Here is a 16,363-nt window from a genome sequence, read left to right as displayed (position 1 = left end):
GGTGTCTGAAAAAGTTTTTGTTTATCTGATACGGAATACACTTTTCTGATATGGTGTTAAAATGGATTGGTTCTCTATAAGGTTTAGTGTGTGATGGCTAAGGCCATACCCTGTGGTTTGTCACTTTCCAATGGAGTCTTACAGGAAAAATCCACAACCTGAGGTGTCTTGATTACACCCCTGTTCATCACAGTGTGGAAACGCCTAACCCATCCACCATGAAAGACAGTTGACTGAACGTGCGCTCTGTGTGCCCGGAGAATTCTCTCTGTCCACTGTAGCTTTCCCCCAGGCTCAGTGCCAAGAGCTATGATGCAGCACTTTCTCTTGTGGCTGAGCTGCTGAGCCCACATGGGGCTCAAATGGAAGTGCCAATGTCCGAGCATCCGCTCTCTGACATTTCCGTTGTAAGCCAGTATGGAAAACTGGGAAAAGTACCCAAATAGTTCAAATACATCATCTTCATTAACGACTTTAGGAGGAAACAAGAGAAATCTTTTGTGGCAATCTCATTACTGGCATGATACTGGCTGAATACTTCCAACTCAAATGTGGCATTGGGCCATGGTATGAATTACAGACATTAAAGAAGCTCCTGCCCCAGATAAAATGGGTTCAGGCCTTTACGTGCTCTCCTTGGTACTTCTTCTCTCTTACCATCCACCTTTAGCTCACAGTGACTTCTGGCTGCTCAAAGAGCTCCACAGTCCCCAGCCCAGACCTGCCCTGTTCAGCGGTGCCCAGTGCCCTCAAATTGACTTTGTACACAAGGTCCATCCAAATAGGCTTGTCTTTGTTTTCAGTTCCTCTCAACACTTTGTTCTTGGCTAGAGTTAATTAGTGAAACTCACTTATGCTCAGGTATTACTGGGGTGCTTGCTAAAAGCATCACAGATCCCAATAATTTATTTGTAGGTGAATGAGTCCTAATGAAAAATCTGAAGGGATCAAATTTAGATACAAATACTATTCATTGAGCACTTATTATGAGTTAGCCACTGTGCAAGGAGACTTTATGTATGTCTATGTAATCTCCCCAGCCTGATGATATGGGTATTATTATTCCTAAACAATAAATGGGGAAGTAGTAAAGTTATGGATTTTTTCATATAGCTAATTAGCGTTGAAGTTGAGATTCAAATCTGGTTCCTTTAACTCTGAGTCTAGTGATATTTCTGTGTTGAGGGTACTGTATAGCCTAAGGGTGAAGAGATGAATCTGGAGCCCATATAGCTTGGCTTGATCTGGCTTTGCTACTCACTAGTGTGTGACCTTGGATAAGTTATTTAATGTCTCTGTGGCCCAGTTTTCTCAAATGTAAAATGAAGACGATGATAATAATAAGCGCTACCCCATAGGGTGATTCTGTAAGGAGTAAATCCATTGGTATCTGTAAAGGGCTTAGAATAGTATGTAGGCCCCAGTAAATGGGAATCAAAGAATTAACAATTACACTGGACAATGGGCTGTTAGTGACTGGACATTCCTGGATCTCTAAAATCACACAGCAAACTGTCTACCTGGTATTGCTTACGTACGGATCTTTATGAGATACAGGAAAGTGTTGTAAAGGGAGATTGTAGAACATTCTCCCTGGTAGACTCCTTAAAGTAGAATAGACAGCTCAGTATATGAGGGACATTGTAGTTACACTGCTCAGTAGAGGCCAGCAGAGAAAAGCATCACTTTTAAATAATCTTTTAGCAATGCATCTATGACTCCAGCTGGTCAAATATCAGGTTGTTTTCCACAAGTCTTCTAGGAGCTTCCAAAGCAATTTATGTGTCATTTTCTGAGGCAACCATCTTGGCATATTAAATTCACATTCATATCCACGGAAAGTTTTCCAAACCCATTCTATATTGCTAAATTACAGTTACATTGATCTTACATACATCACTTTTATGGCAAAGGCATCTAACAGAGTACAAATATCTTGTTCTTCTAATGTGCCTTGCGTGGAGTGATATAGAGGAGCTGAAATGGAGCTGGGAAGGCCTCTGCATAATTCTGAGCATGCGGTGGTGCCCACTATGTCTGGTGCTGATGTGATTTAGGCTGATAGCAAAGTGAACATTCCACAGCAAATCAGCCCCTTTTATTAGCCTAAAATGTATTGTCTCATGCTCTGAAAATTGTATCTGCACATACCTTTGGTTGTGAGGCATCACTGAGGCCAAGCAGCATCACAGAGTGGAAGCCTGTGGTCTGCACCCCACAAATTTTTCATCAGTCTGCAAACTTGGGTTCAATTCAATGCAACAAACACTTATTGAAGAGCATTGCCGTGAAAATTCTAGTTGTATTAACAGAGTTATATAAATAACGATATTATAGCCCATTAAGCTTTCTAATTAGAAGTAAGTATCCAAAGCAATGGAAATAAGGATGAAAGGGCATGTGGGAAATTCTTACATCCAACTGCAAAGTCCTAGCTGGCTCCAAAGCAGAGCGATCTTAATCAGTAATGCCCCAACCTAGTATTTAATGCAAAATTAGAGCACTTTATACACATTGTCTCTTTTAATATCTGCCTGTACAGTATAGTAGGTATTATTTTCATGACTTTTAGATGAGTAAATGGATACTTGGGGGGTTAAATAACTAGCAAAAACTCACAGAGAGTAAACCACTGAGCAAGGATTCAAATTCATGTGGACTGACTCCACAGTTTTAAACTCTCTATGCTGTGAACTTGAATAAGACTTCAGCTTATGTTTGTACCATAGCGGAGACCATTTAGATCATTTCATTGTCTCACTTTGTCATCTCTTTGGTCCAAGGATGATCAGGAGAAGTAGGTATTACTATCCTTAATTTTCAAATGAGTAGATTGAGGTTTAGAGTAGTTCAGTAGCTTCTCTAAATCAGAAAGTTAGTAAGACAGGAAGCTAGGGTTTCACTCCATTTCTAACTCCAAAGGTCGTGCTTGTTTTAGGGAAAAGAGAGCCACTATTCAGTTTCTGAACTAGCCCAAGTTGGGGTTTGCTATCTCTAGTTCTCCTTTGTGGGTCCTATCTCAAATTTTGTTAGGTGGTCCCTCATCACTAGCTGATCCAATAATTATTTGATTCCATGGTGGTATCATTAGTGAATATCAAGAGTAGCGCTTTACAACAAGAATGTGTAGCCACTGGTACTATTTCAGCCGTTCAAAGTTATTTTGGACTGGACGTTCTCTTTGCTCCACTTCAAGAAAATTGTAGAAATACCCTGCCCAGTTCTCAGCCTTGACTACGGTAGTCCCCCCATAACTAGACACCCCGTTTGCAGACTCAGCCTGCCTCCGCTCTGGTTGCTTATAGGCTCACACTTTGTGGAGAATTATTACAGGATCTCTGTCTCACCCTGCTCCCCACCCCCAGGCACAGACAACAACAAACTCACACACTTTTGCCTAAATTAGTGTTTTGGCATCCTGTCAATTATCCAGTTCTTCTTGTCTAGACCTTAGACTTTCCTTGCTCTGGAACATTCTACACTCCTACCAATGAATGAAATGCTGCCATGTAGCTGAACCTTGCAACCTAGTGCATTCGTTCTCTATGCTGTATAACACATTACTGCAAAGTTAGCAGCTTAAAACAATACACATTTCTTATCCCAGGCTTTCAGTAGGTCAGAAGTCCAGGCACAGCTTAGCTGCGTCCTCTGCTTCAGAGTCTTACCAGGCTGCAACCTAGGTATCAGCCAGGCCTGTGTTCTCATCAGAGGCTCAACTGGGGAAAGATCCCCTTCTAAGCTCTCTCAGGTTGCTGGCAAAATTCATCTCCTTGCATTTGTAGGGCCGAAATCCCAGTTTTCTTACTGGTTGTCTTGGTTGTGGGCATCTCTCAGGTCCTCAGGTCATGTCCAGTTCTTTGCCACATGGCCCTCCCTGTAGGTCCTCTCTCAACATGACAGCTGACTTCAAAGCCAGCAAGGGGGAGTCTCTTGCTTCAATCTATTTAGACATAACCTTATATAATGTAACAATCTTGGGAATGATATCCTGTTACCTTTGCCATATTCTGTTGGTTAGAAGCAAGGCAAGACAAAGGTTCTGCCAGGATTCTTCGAAAGAGGATTATACAAGGGTGTGACTCATTGGTGAGAGTCAATTAGGGTATGTTGGCCATATCTGGTAACAGTTTTCCTCAACACTGAGGGCTACTCATGTGGATTTCTGGGACCTGTTACTCTGAGATCTTGATTTTCCATCTCTGCCCATCTGATGGCTGAGTTGGACGGAAGTACAGGCTGGACAGGTCTCTGGATGGGACAATGGTCTCTATGGGGAGAAAAGTATCGCTGAATTAATCAGAAAGATGATGCCAGTAAACTGAAATGTTCACATGTGACTTTTATAGAACAGCAGCCTCTCAAGAAAATTTTTGAAAGCTTTTCATCTGTCCAGACCTATGTCAAATAATTTTTCAACACACAAGTAAGAGTTGCAAGTGGTCATTCTACCTGCCCTGAGACCAGCCTCTTACCTGGCAACTGGTATCAAGTGAAATTCCAAAACGAAACCATGCTTGACTTGCTACAGTTTGCCGTAAATAAGTGATTTCTTTATTATTGGTTTTAAGCTATTTTATGGACTCTTCAAATATTTGTCTATTGCACAAAATCACAGTACTAGGGCAATTCCTAATAAAACGTTATTTTACATTAGGTGCATGTAATAATTTCCTTATTTTGAAGATGAAGTATTTTTGTTAAAAGAAAATTAGTTTCTTCCAGTCCTCTGAATAGATGTTAAATAAAGATGTAAAGATATTGCTTTCAAGGGATTGCAAATTCTTACTCTGACTAGGACGTCTGTAAGTCTCCATTTGGCCACACCTGTCAGAAACTATTCTCTCCAGTTACTTGGTTTCTTATCACCAACTGCTTGCCTAACCTGTGACATGTTGGTGATCACATGTCTTTGGTCCTCTGAGGGTCTGCTTCTCTGTTTGTCCCCTTAGTTTGCCCCATTCCATTGTAGATTTAGTTCCTGGGGCCCGTCCCCTCTTAGCCCCCTACTCTTGTTCCACACTAAGCTGTATTTGGAGGTATGATGAGTTGGGCAACTAAGCTCTGAATGACATTTTTTAGTGCACTACAATTTATAAGCACATGAACATGCTTCATCTCCCTTGATCCCCACAATAACTCTGGCGGGGGTGTGTTTCCGAACTCTGCGTATGATGGACTTCATTGAGAATGGGGGAGGGAGATAATGTGGTTTGCAATTGGTTCTCATGTTTCTTTTTGGAGCAGAAGAGAGGCCTATAACCGACCACAGTATGATTTAACTTTTCTGTGATATTAACCTGGCCTAAGTCCTTCATAATATCATTGTCTTAACTTGCCACGGGTCTGGGGATACAGACTTGAACAAACATCTTGATCCCCTCTAATAGCACTGAAACTCGTCTCTGCCCAGCTTAGCAAGATTGGTGACCAATGCAATTGGTTTTTTATTTTCACATGACACAAATGGAGAGAGAAATTACCTTTTTTATTATTTTGAGTGAATAAAAATGCATAAATGCCAAATTTAGAATCTCTTTCACTCTGCCAGAGAAGCAAATTGGAGACTGGAAATGCAGCTACAACTGATGAAGGATGGAGGTGGATTCGAAATGGCAAAAATATAGATCAGCTGAAGCAAGTTATTAGGAGAGAGGAAGCTAAGCAAATTCAACGTGCCCAGACCTGTCAGAAGTGCTTTTTCCTGCTAGATGTGATAGAATGTGATCCACACAGAATGAATGAATTAGTGTCTTCAAACCCAGAAACTCTCTTTCTCTCTCTCTCTCAGACACACAGTTATTTACATACTGAGACTTTATATAACTCAAAAACACATTCATTGTCAGAATGAAGGTACAAGTTCACTAAAACCTGAGGATCCATTAATTACGTTCTTCAGCAATATTCATATTCAAATATTATTTGGTTATTTTCTATGCGTTACGTTCTGTGGGAGAGGCTGCTAAGTGTAGAAACATTTATCCTGGCTCTCCGAGTGTTTAATTCAGTTCAACCAAAAGGGAATGGCTAGGATAATGGACAAAACCTTAGGTTCTACAGCAGTCTCTGAATTCAGTTTGTAGATAATAATTCAAAACAGACAACATAACAACGTCTGCACTATATAAAGCTAAGCTTCTAAATTCTGTGGCTTCATTAGTGACTACTATCTTTCCCACAAAAATCTTTCCTGTACTAACTTCTCTGCCACCATTCTCTGCTGATTCCCTGTAACATCTCAGTTGCTCTTTCTCTCACTTTCATAATCTCCTCTTCCTTTATTTTCCCATTATATGTTGGTATTTCCTTGGGTTTACACTTAGCCATTCTCTCTTTTCAATTCCATACACTCCCATGGCAACTTTTCAGTGTTCACTGCACCCAATGCTACCAGGATGCTGATGACTACAAATCGATATCTCCAGTCTAGGCTCCTTTCCTTAGCTCTCTACACCTTTTTTGGTTTTTTTGGCTCCCTGCTATTAATTGCTAACAGGATATCCCACAGGAAAATCCAAGACATTTAAAACCAAAATTATTATCTTTCTCCCTAGAATTGCTCTTGCTCTTATATTATGTATATACTAAAAGTCTGGACATAATTACAGGCTTCTCCATTTCTCCCAGTACCTAATCTCTCAGATCCATTTGGTCACTGGATATTATAGGTTCTCCTTACTTAACATCTCTCAATCTGTCATCCCTTCTCCAACGCCAGCACTACTGCCTTATTTCAGGTCTTCATTCTCTCTCTCTTTTGGACTATTTTAAGGATTTTTCTCTTTCATCTTTCTCCCTGTGGTTTCTCTAAGTCTGTCTTCCACATTGTTGGCAGTTAAGTTTTTTTTAAAAAAATGAAAACCGTATTATTTTACTTTCATGCTTCAAATTTACTGGCTACAAAATAAATTGATATCATCTATGCATGCCATCCAAGGTCTTCTATGAATTGGTCTGGGTCTCCTCACATGCTTGTCTTCCATTTTCTCCTCTGTTCCAGCTCTGCTTCCATCGTAGGTCCCTGGGGTCACCTTGCTACTTCAGGTTGTCATACTTCTGCATTTATTCCCTTAACCTCTAAGGCTTTCTCTTAATGCTTCCCCTCTGCCATCTGTCTGGTGAATCTCTACTGATACTTTAAGACCTAGATCAAGCATTGTCTCTTCTGTGAAGAATTCACATCTGCTTTCTTCCCATTCTCCTTCCCAAGGGATTGATGATTTCTTCTCCTGTGCCACAATAGTATCTTATTTGTTCTACCAGGTTAGTCTTTTAATACAATTGTTTATTTACTTAAGCATTTTCTTTCATCTCAGCTTCTTGAGCTAATCAACCAAATATTGGTAATTTCTAACGTCAAGACCTATCACTAGACTGTGTGGTTCAGAGTAGTTGAATGAGTTAAAGTAGGAGCAGGCAGTGGAAGTATTTTATCAAAATATTATAGTATTTTTACCAAAAAATTAAGTGAAATAGAATATTTTAGAAAAAGGATATATTCTAGTAGAGTTTGCCAATAGAAAGTAATGCTAGCAAGACATTTTGCTGAGACAACAGTATTCATTGTGGGAAATACACAAGCATCATATATACAGATCTTTCTTTTTCTCTTCTTTCTCCCTTCTCCTTCCCTTCCTTCCTTCCTTTCCCTTTTCTCTAGCTCTTTCTTTCTCTCATTCATTTTCCAAGCTCACACTGAATCATCACTTCAGTATTTACCAGATATTAAGCACCGTGCCTTCTTCATAATTACATATTTATTGGATAATTCCAAGTACACACGAAAGAAAAAGTCCTGCTTGACATTTTTTCCTCATTGAATTACACATAGGTAGGTGTGAACTTATCCTAATGAAAAAGCAATGATTCAGGAAATTGGTTATTTAGAGCAGCAACATTGTAGCCGAGATGAATTGAAGTAAATGACATGATTGCCCTTATGTCGCAGCTCATTTTTGCTTATGTTGCCTGTACTTCTGAAGTGTGCTCTTTGAATTTTGTTATGATGTTTCATAAACTCTGATGTTCTGAGAATTTTAAAGGAGGTGAGGACTGAGGAACCCCACTGGGCTGAATGCAGCCAGGATGTGAGATGTACATGTTCCTGTACCTAAAGGCATTCAGCTGGGGTCTGAAGCTACGGAGCGCACGTCGTTCTATGTGTAACCATGACAGGCAGGCACTAGGTTTCCTTCTTGAAGCAATTTCCAATTCCATTATGAATATAACTAGAAAACCCCAATCTGAGGTGCATTCTTTCAGGATAGGTAAAAGAAATCCCTTTGTGTTTTTGGCTTGCAACCAGAAAAATATATATTCCCTGGCAAGCATGGAGAACAGGCGAGTCCTGTCTTATACAGAAGGTACTGTAACACCAGCAAGAAAGCGGTAAGGAGAAGCAGCATAGAATTTTAAACTGTCTCCAGGAAATATCAGGCACTTGCAGAGTGCCTCAGTGAAGCCTCTGATTTTGCGTCAGCAGACTATGAATCACCTATGAAATGTGTATCTTCCCTTTCATTCTCCCTTTTTATTGAAAATGCTGGAAAAAAGAGGCTTATCCTATGGGAGGAGCTGCATTTGTTTGATAAGTCTCTGACATTACCTTTCCTGGTTCTTACCAACAAAAGCACGAAATGCAGTGGTTTCTATGCCAAAACATTTATGCATTGAACACTCAGTACAGGAACATTGAAATGTATATTTTAGATTAGTTCCTTCATTTAGAAATGCAGTACCTAAAACTGCAGTATGGAGAGCTTTTTAGGTATCATCAGCCATGTATGTGCTCTGTTATCCATCAAACTATTGCATCTTTCCAGTAAACGTGCTCTCCCATTGACTGCTTGTTATCTATTCCTTCATTTAGTGGATATATATTGAGAGCTATTATATGCCAGGTCCAAAGACAGACTCAAACAAAACCAGAGAAGATCTCTGCTCTCATGGATCTGACAGTCTAGTGGGAGAGATATACAACCAAATATCTCATGAACAAATATAAAACTGTGACTGCTATTGGATGAAGTATGTGGCTCAAAGAGAAGTGTATGAGAAGGGTTCTACGTGGTCAGGAAGATCAAGAGAACAAGGGACCCTTGAACTGAAGAGATTCAAGGAAGGGAAAAGTTTGCTAGGTGGGGAGAGAGGGAAAAGTACTTTAGGTAGAAGGAAAAGTATTTATTCCTTTTCAAATACTTGTTTCTGATGTAATGTGGAAGCGACATCTGCATTTGTTAGTCCCACATTTTTTTCCTTCTTTCTTTCATTTTTTTTTTTTGAGGCAGATTAGCCCTGAGCTAACATCTGTCGCCAATCCTCTTCTTTGTGCTGAGGAAGACTGGCCCTGAGCTAACATCCGTGCCCATCTTCCTCTACTTTATATGTGGGATGCCTACCACAGCATGGCTTGCCAAGTGATGCATAGGTCTGCACCCAGGATCCGAACTGGCAAACGCTGGGCCACCAAAGTGGAAGTGTGAATGTAACTGCTGTGCCACCAGGCCAGCTCCTTTTTCTTTCTTTTTTTTTAACAGAGATATAATTAACATATAACATTGTTTTTATTTTAGGTATACCACATGATTATCTGATATACGTATATATTGCAAAATGCTCACACCAATAAGTTTAGCTATCCATCACTACACTTAATTATGAATTCTTTTTCTTGTGATGAGAACTTTTGAGATTTACTCGTAGCAACTTTCCAATCTATAGTACAGTATTGTTAACTAGAGTCACCACGCTGTTACTACAGCCCCAGGAATTTAGTCCTACATTTGAATCTCAGTTTCTATTCAACTCGACTGAATGGCCTCAGAAAAATTTTTATTTTTCACCCAAAGAGAAAATATGGCTTATTTTAAGGATTATAATTAGGGTAAAATTACCAGTTCTGTTTTATTTCTTTGTCTTCTTTCCTACTTTATTCAGATCAACTTTTTAAAATACAATCCTTCTCCATTAGCCACTAGGAAAAAGAGGCTTAGAAGTCAAGAATTATGCCATCCTGTTCCAGAAGATTGAGGAAAAGTTTTGAAGAAAGCCTCTGGATTTGCAACAGCTGCTTTGTTCTATTAATTTACTGTCATCCTTTTCTTTTCTGTAGTACTTTAGAGTAATAAACCCAATTTTTTCTCAAAACTCTGAATTACCTAGTTTTATCTTGATTGTTATTGTCATTTAAAAACACAAGGTTGTGGCAGGTTGGTTGCATTAATGACTCCAATTCTTCACCTGTCCTGTTGCTACATCTGTAGTCATGTGACTTTGCATTTTTTCTCACTGAAGGGATAGAGTCTATTTCCCTCTTCCTTAGATTTCAGCTGGACTTGCCACTTGCTTTGACTAATGAGATGTCAGTTAGCAAAAGTGGCACAATCAGAGGCTGGAAAAAGCCCTTGTGTGTTTCTGCTTGCCTCTTGCTCTGCTGAAATTGCCATGAGAACATGCCCAGGCTAGCCTGCTGGAAGGTGAGGCATGTAGAGGAAAGCCAAACCATACCAGTTGTCCTGGCTGATGCCATCCTCATCAGCAACAGCTGGGTGAACCCTAGGTCAGAACTGTCCAGCCAAGCCCAGCTGAGCCCACCAGAGTCACCGATCTGGAGACTTATGAGCAAAGCAGATGCTTGTTTTTTTAAGTCCTAGAGGTCGGGGTGATTTATCACACAGCATTATTGTGGCGGTAGAAAACTGATACAAGAGAAAATTATTTGTACCTTTATTATTTCTTCATAATTTTCTTCAGCGATTCACATTTGGTTATCCACTGGAAGCCAATGAGAAAACTGTAAAATAGGTATTTGGCTATGCATAAGCTTTCATGAGGCTTTACGTGCTGTGAAGTGTGGTATACCTATAGTCAGACACTGGAAATTTAGGAAAAAAACCCCAACTTCCTTTTCTCTAAAATATAATAAAATATGTAGCCAGTTTGTCCCAATAAAATTTGTTTTTTATCTATGAAGGAATTCAGATCACCATATGACCATACTCTAGAAATGACAATGCCATATGAAGAGAGCATGAGCACTTGCTTTACCATGAGAGGTGCATGAAACCAAGATGGTTTGAAATTTTATTGAATAGAAACTCGTGTTAGTTTTATTGGTTGTAAAGAAAGATTCTCATAGTCCTACTCTTTAGAAATGTGCCTGTCTTCTTAGGGATGGAAATGTGACCGCAGTGCCAAGTCTGACAGCTGATTCTGTATAACCACCTAATTCCACACTCCTGAAAGGAAGTGACCCTAACAGCAAACAAATGGGAATGGCCCTGAGTTATAACTAAGTTAGGGTGCTGCGCACAACCAGCAGAGTCACACACGGTGTAAGTGTTACTTATATTTTAAAACTGGTTTGTATTAAAGAAAGATGTGAGGTTATTAAGAGAACTTCCGGTTTGATTTAGATTGTTTTTGTGTCTGGCCTTCTCCCTGCCAAAAGCCCAGAAAACTGCCTAAGCAGTAAGGCTCCCCAGCCTTGGGGGAAAGGGCACAGAATGGGAATATCATGGAAGGAAGCCATAGGATGTGTGAGAAGTCCTGGCTGCCTCTGAGGGCTTTTTATTTGAACAGAGCCCATACTTTGTAGGTCATGGCAATTGGCTATAGAAAGGTGGCCTGTTTTTCAGAAGATTAATTCCTTTTATCTAGCACAGCATTTCTGTGGATTACAGCTAGTTACCGTGTCTTCAGTTAGTCAAAGATTTCCTTTCATTTTTGGATAATGTTGAAATGATTATTTCATAGATCATCCCTGTAATGGAATATTATACAACATTAAAAATGATGCCTTTAAAGAGAATTTCAATGGCTTGAAAAAGGCTGATTTTAAAACTGCACATGTGGCATCTTCATAATTACATGCATTTATTTATTTCTCCCATGAAACAGACCAGAAGAAAGTATACCAGAGTGGTTATCTCTATGTCTTGGATTTACGATTGTTTTATTAACCTCTTGCACACTTTTTTGGATTTTCCAATTTTAATAAGTGATTATATAAGAATTTATGATTAGAGAAATTAACAGATTAATTAAAAAATATATTGGTTTAGGATCACTCTGAGGACAAGAGATATGTCTTGTTTATTTCCAAATTCGAACGCCGCAGCACCCAGTGCTTAGAAGGTTGTTTGGAAAAAATAGAAAACATATCTGTTGAATAAAATGGAGACTTTAGACAAGGATTCAGTAGGAATAGGGCCTCAGTTAGTAAAGCAAACATCAAGGCTATTTTAAGTTGCAGTTACAAGAAAGCAGAGATGCTTTTTAACGGTTACTGTCATCCTTACCCTAGGATACCAAGAGCTACCTGACATCTAGGAGCCAGTTTTCCATCAGTTGACAACTTTGGATGGTCTCCTAATTGCCTTGTGTTTTGTTTTTGCTATCGTCAAACAGGTGTAATTATTTGTGAACGCAGCCTTTCCCTAGAGCAACACTACTTTACTGGGTGTGTGATGTAAGACAGACTATGAACGACAAAGAAAATAAAGGGGGCATTTATTCCCACCTTGATGGAAACCTCACTCCTTTCCTCCAGGAAGTCTTCCTTGATTCCTGCACCTACTATTCTATTTATATGTATCTTCATTACATCTTGGCATTCAGCCAAACACCACGCCAAATTCATACTTTGTTTTCCATTTATTCATTCTGGTATTGTTCCCAGGGATCATCGCACACAACTTTTCTTTTCTACTATAAAGCAAAAGCTCTGTGGTGAACTACCATGCATCAGTTGCTTCCTATGCGCTGGGCACTGTTCAAAGCCCTCTGCACATGTTGGCTTATCCATCCTCTCAATGGCTACGGGAAGCAGGTGACTCGCGTCATTCTCATTTTACAGAGGAGAAAGCTGGGCGGAGCAGTTAAGGACCTTGCCAAGGTCACAGAGCTCATAAGGCGTGGAACTTTGCTCTGAAGTCCCTGCTCCTTATCTCAAGGTTATATGGCCTCTTAACAATATTAATAAGTGCTTAGTCAATGTGTGTTGATTGCTTAAAAAGAAGCCCTAGATATTTTTGTGATTGCAAAATCATCTTAGACTATAAATGGAGAAGAGCAATAGTGTCTGACAAGTTTGATAGAAAAGTATGCAAGCTTGATCCTACTTTAAATGACATTTATTAAGCAAATGAAACTTTTGTTATTGTTTGAATTACATGAGAGTTGTACCTTTGGGATGAGTATGTCTATGTGGATACATGAAAACACCTTCTTGTGCTATTAAGAGAAATAAACATTTTTGTCCATTTTTTTAAAGATTGCCACTTGAGCTAACAACTGTTGCCAATCTTTTTTTGTTTTTATGCTTTTTCTCCTCAAATCCCCCCAGTACATAGTTGCACATTTTAGTTGTGGGTCCTTCTAGTTGTGGCATGTGTGACACTGCCTCAATGTGGCCTGATGAGCGATGCCATGTCTGCGCCTGGGATCCGAACTGGCGAAACCCTGGGCCAACGAAGTGGAGCGCGCGAACTGAACCACTCTGCCGCGGGGACGGCCTCTGTTCGTTTTTTTAATTCTGCATTTTGTTTTGGTTCTTATTTTGCATATGCAGCAGATTTCTAATGTAAGAAAAAAAACCATAAATAGTAAAGACAACCTCTATACCTGTTTAAATCAGGAGATAAGTTAATGGGTTAGGAAGACTTTGAAACAGTACATGGAGCGCAGAGAGTTCGCCCCGTCTCTGCAGCTCCTGAGAACAGAGCAGTCAGTGTGTTTAGAAAGGAGGCCCCAGTGGAGTCGAATGATAACTCTGAGGACGGGAACCTGATCTAGGAAGGCGGGCCTCAGTTCTTTCTTTCAGCTGTGCCCCAACTCACATGTGTGCTCTGGGTCTAATCATTTTCCTTCTCTCTGAGTTTTCTTATCTGTCATTTGGGGAATTAATAACTGGCCTTTCCTTGGAAAGCATTTTGAAACCATTCCCTGAAAGGTGTTGGTTGTCCCTGTTGTTATTAATATAACCGGATCACCATTACAGGCCAGACTCGGCTTGGAATGGAAAAAGTGAGCCGACCTGGCCTGACGTTATTGTAACCCTATGAGCCAGTCAGCTTTCTTTTATAGCTGACCCTGATGGCCTTGTGCTACCCCATGGAGCTCAGCCTTTTGACAGCTGGCCCAGGGTCAGCTGGTTCAGAGCAAAAGAGGGCCCTGCGGACACAACACTTGAGGGCTCTCTGAATGATCCAGCTGGGGTGGGTCCAGCTTCTTTCTGTGCCAAATGGAAAATGAAGTTTGCGTCCATCCTAGGAAACACAGCATGGGGGAGCAGAGCGCTGTGTTCCTTCCCTTCTCCCTAAATTCATATTTAGTCTGAGCTGCTGCGTTTATATGCTTCTTTTACCTACTACTCACCACGGACATTTCCAAAGCCCATGTAATTTGCCTCTTGGCTTTGAACTCTTCAGCTATGACAGAAACTTTATATTTTTATGTCTGCTTGGCTGAAATCTACTCCCTGGGGAGAGAAGACAGTAATTGCCTTTTGGGTGATTTCACCTCCACTAATTCTTTTCACATTCATAGAGGGTTTTTGATAGAACTAGAAGAAACAAACCTGCATCCTGGGCTACAACATTAGAAGAGCAGACTTCAATGGCAACAGCCTGTTTATAATCTCTCGGGCCCGTTTCTGTTTTCATTTTCCTGAAGATTGAAGTGGATGCAACGCAGAAACAATAGCAGGATAATACTGTAATCCTCTTGGTGCCCACACATGGTAGTCACTAGCAAGCAGGCAGAGATGTATGTCAGAATCTTCCATCCTTAGACCCATGGGTAAACAAAGGATCCCACAGTCTGTTGCCTATCCCTGGGGAATTAAAAACAAATGTATATACTATAATATTCCTGCAGATTAAGTTATTTGAAAGGCATTTTATTTTATAATCATGCAAATACATCTGCTCTTGTTTTTCAGGCTGGTAACCAGATCTCAGCCAGCCAGTAAATAATCTCTCCTTTCCTTTCTTCCTGCTCCTCTACCCCACCTCTCTTTGCTCTTTGATACATAAGATGGGAAGGGTGGGTAATCAGGGGCTGAGAGGCCACAATTACCGAGGGCCACTTTTCATTTCTGATTTCTTCTGATGCTTTTACTTTTCTAGACTTCACATGGTTAGAGGGAGTGGAGGGAAAGAGGTTGATGAGAAGGTCAGCCTGTTGTGCTGCCTCTAGATTCTGTGTATTTGCCCTTCCTAAGTCTGTTTACGCTCTGAATCACTTGACACGCTGCACATTCTTCCATAAAATCTAGCTTTGAGCAGTAGACTTGGGCCCTGGGGAGGGACACTGAGTAATTCTAGGATTTCAATAGTTAACAGAACGGGGGGATATTGTTTTAAATGACCTGAAGCCTAGGAGAAGATAGCTTCCTTAATTAGTAGTGATCAATTCTGTAATTTTTCTTTGAAATAAACTAAGATTGCTATGCATCATATATGGAAGGATTGGTCATTTACAGTAACAAAGTTCACACGGAATATACTCATTTCTGGTTTACCGAATGGAAGCAGCCATTGTGAATGCTAAGCACTGCCTCTATTTGCATACATAATATAAATGGTAGCACCAATGTAACAATGGGCCACTGGAGATTATCTGATCTATTACTGGAATTCCAGTATAATTATATTTAAAGAGTTTGGATAGAAAAAGCATTTATTTAAAATACTTTAATATATTTTTCATAAATATATATTACAAGTAAAGACAAAATACTAGTAACTCATAAAATATATCTACCTATTTGCAGATTTGAAAATTACAGATTAGTATATAATTTATTTTTGAAGGATAATCAAGTGCTATTTTAAGACTTTAAGTTGATTACAGGCATCAGCATTTGAAAGCATTGATTGAATCTGCCTAGAAATATATGATGTATGAAACTCAAACACAATGAAAATTTAAACATATTAATAATCACAGGTGGATATTAAGAAAACATAAGGATTAAAATGTATTACTGATTTTTAAAAATTATTAATAATTATGGGTAGTTAGAGGTTTCCAGGCAAATGATGACTCACAAGGAAGATAGTTATTGTGTTTCCAAAACAGACTCCTTCTAATCATTTACTAAGTTATACAATTTCTGTTATCTCATTGTAAAATAATCCATAATTTGACTATTTTAAAAATTGTTAACCAAATCTAATCTCTCCAGAGTCATTAAGGCCTCGCTAGGTGGAAGTGATAGTTTACCAGATCTAAGTCTTTTAGTTTATGCTGGAGTCTGGCTCTCATTGGCATTTTGCTGGGTAATCTCGCCAAAGGGCTATGCTATAAATCCTAGTGCATTTCCCTTCTGAGCTGGAGCCATCTGAAACCAAAGACT

The sequence above is a fragment of the Equus asinus genome, chromosome 8 (assembly GCF_041296235.1).
Source record: "Equus asinus isolate D_3611 breed Donkey chromosome 8, EquAss-T2T_v2, whole genome shotgun sequence".
NCBI classification, from domain to species: Eukaryota; Metazoa; Chordata; class Mammalia; order Perissodactyla; family Equidae; genus Equus; species Equus asinus.
This window is presented reverse-complemented; position numbering follows the sequence as displayed.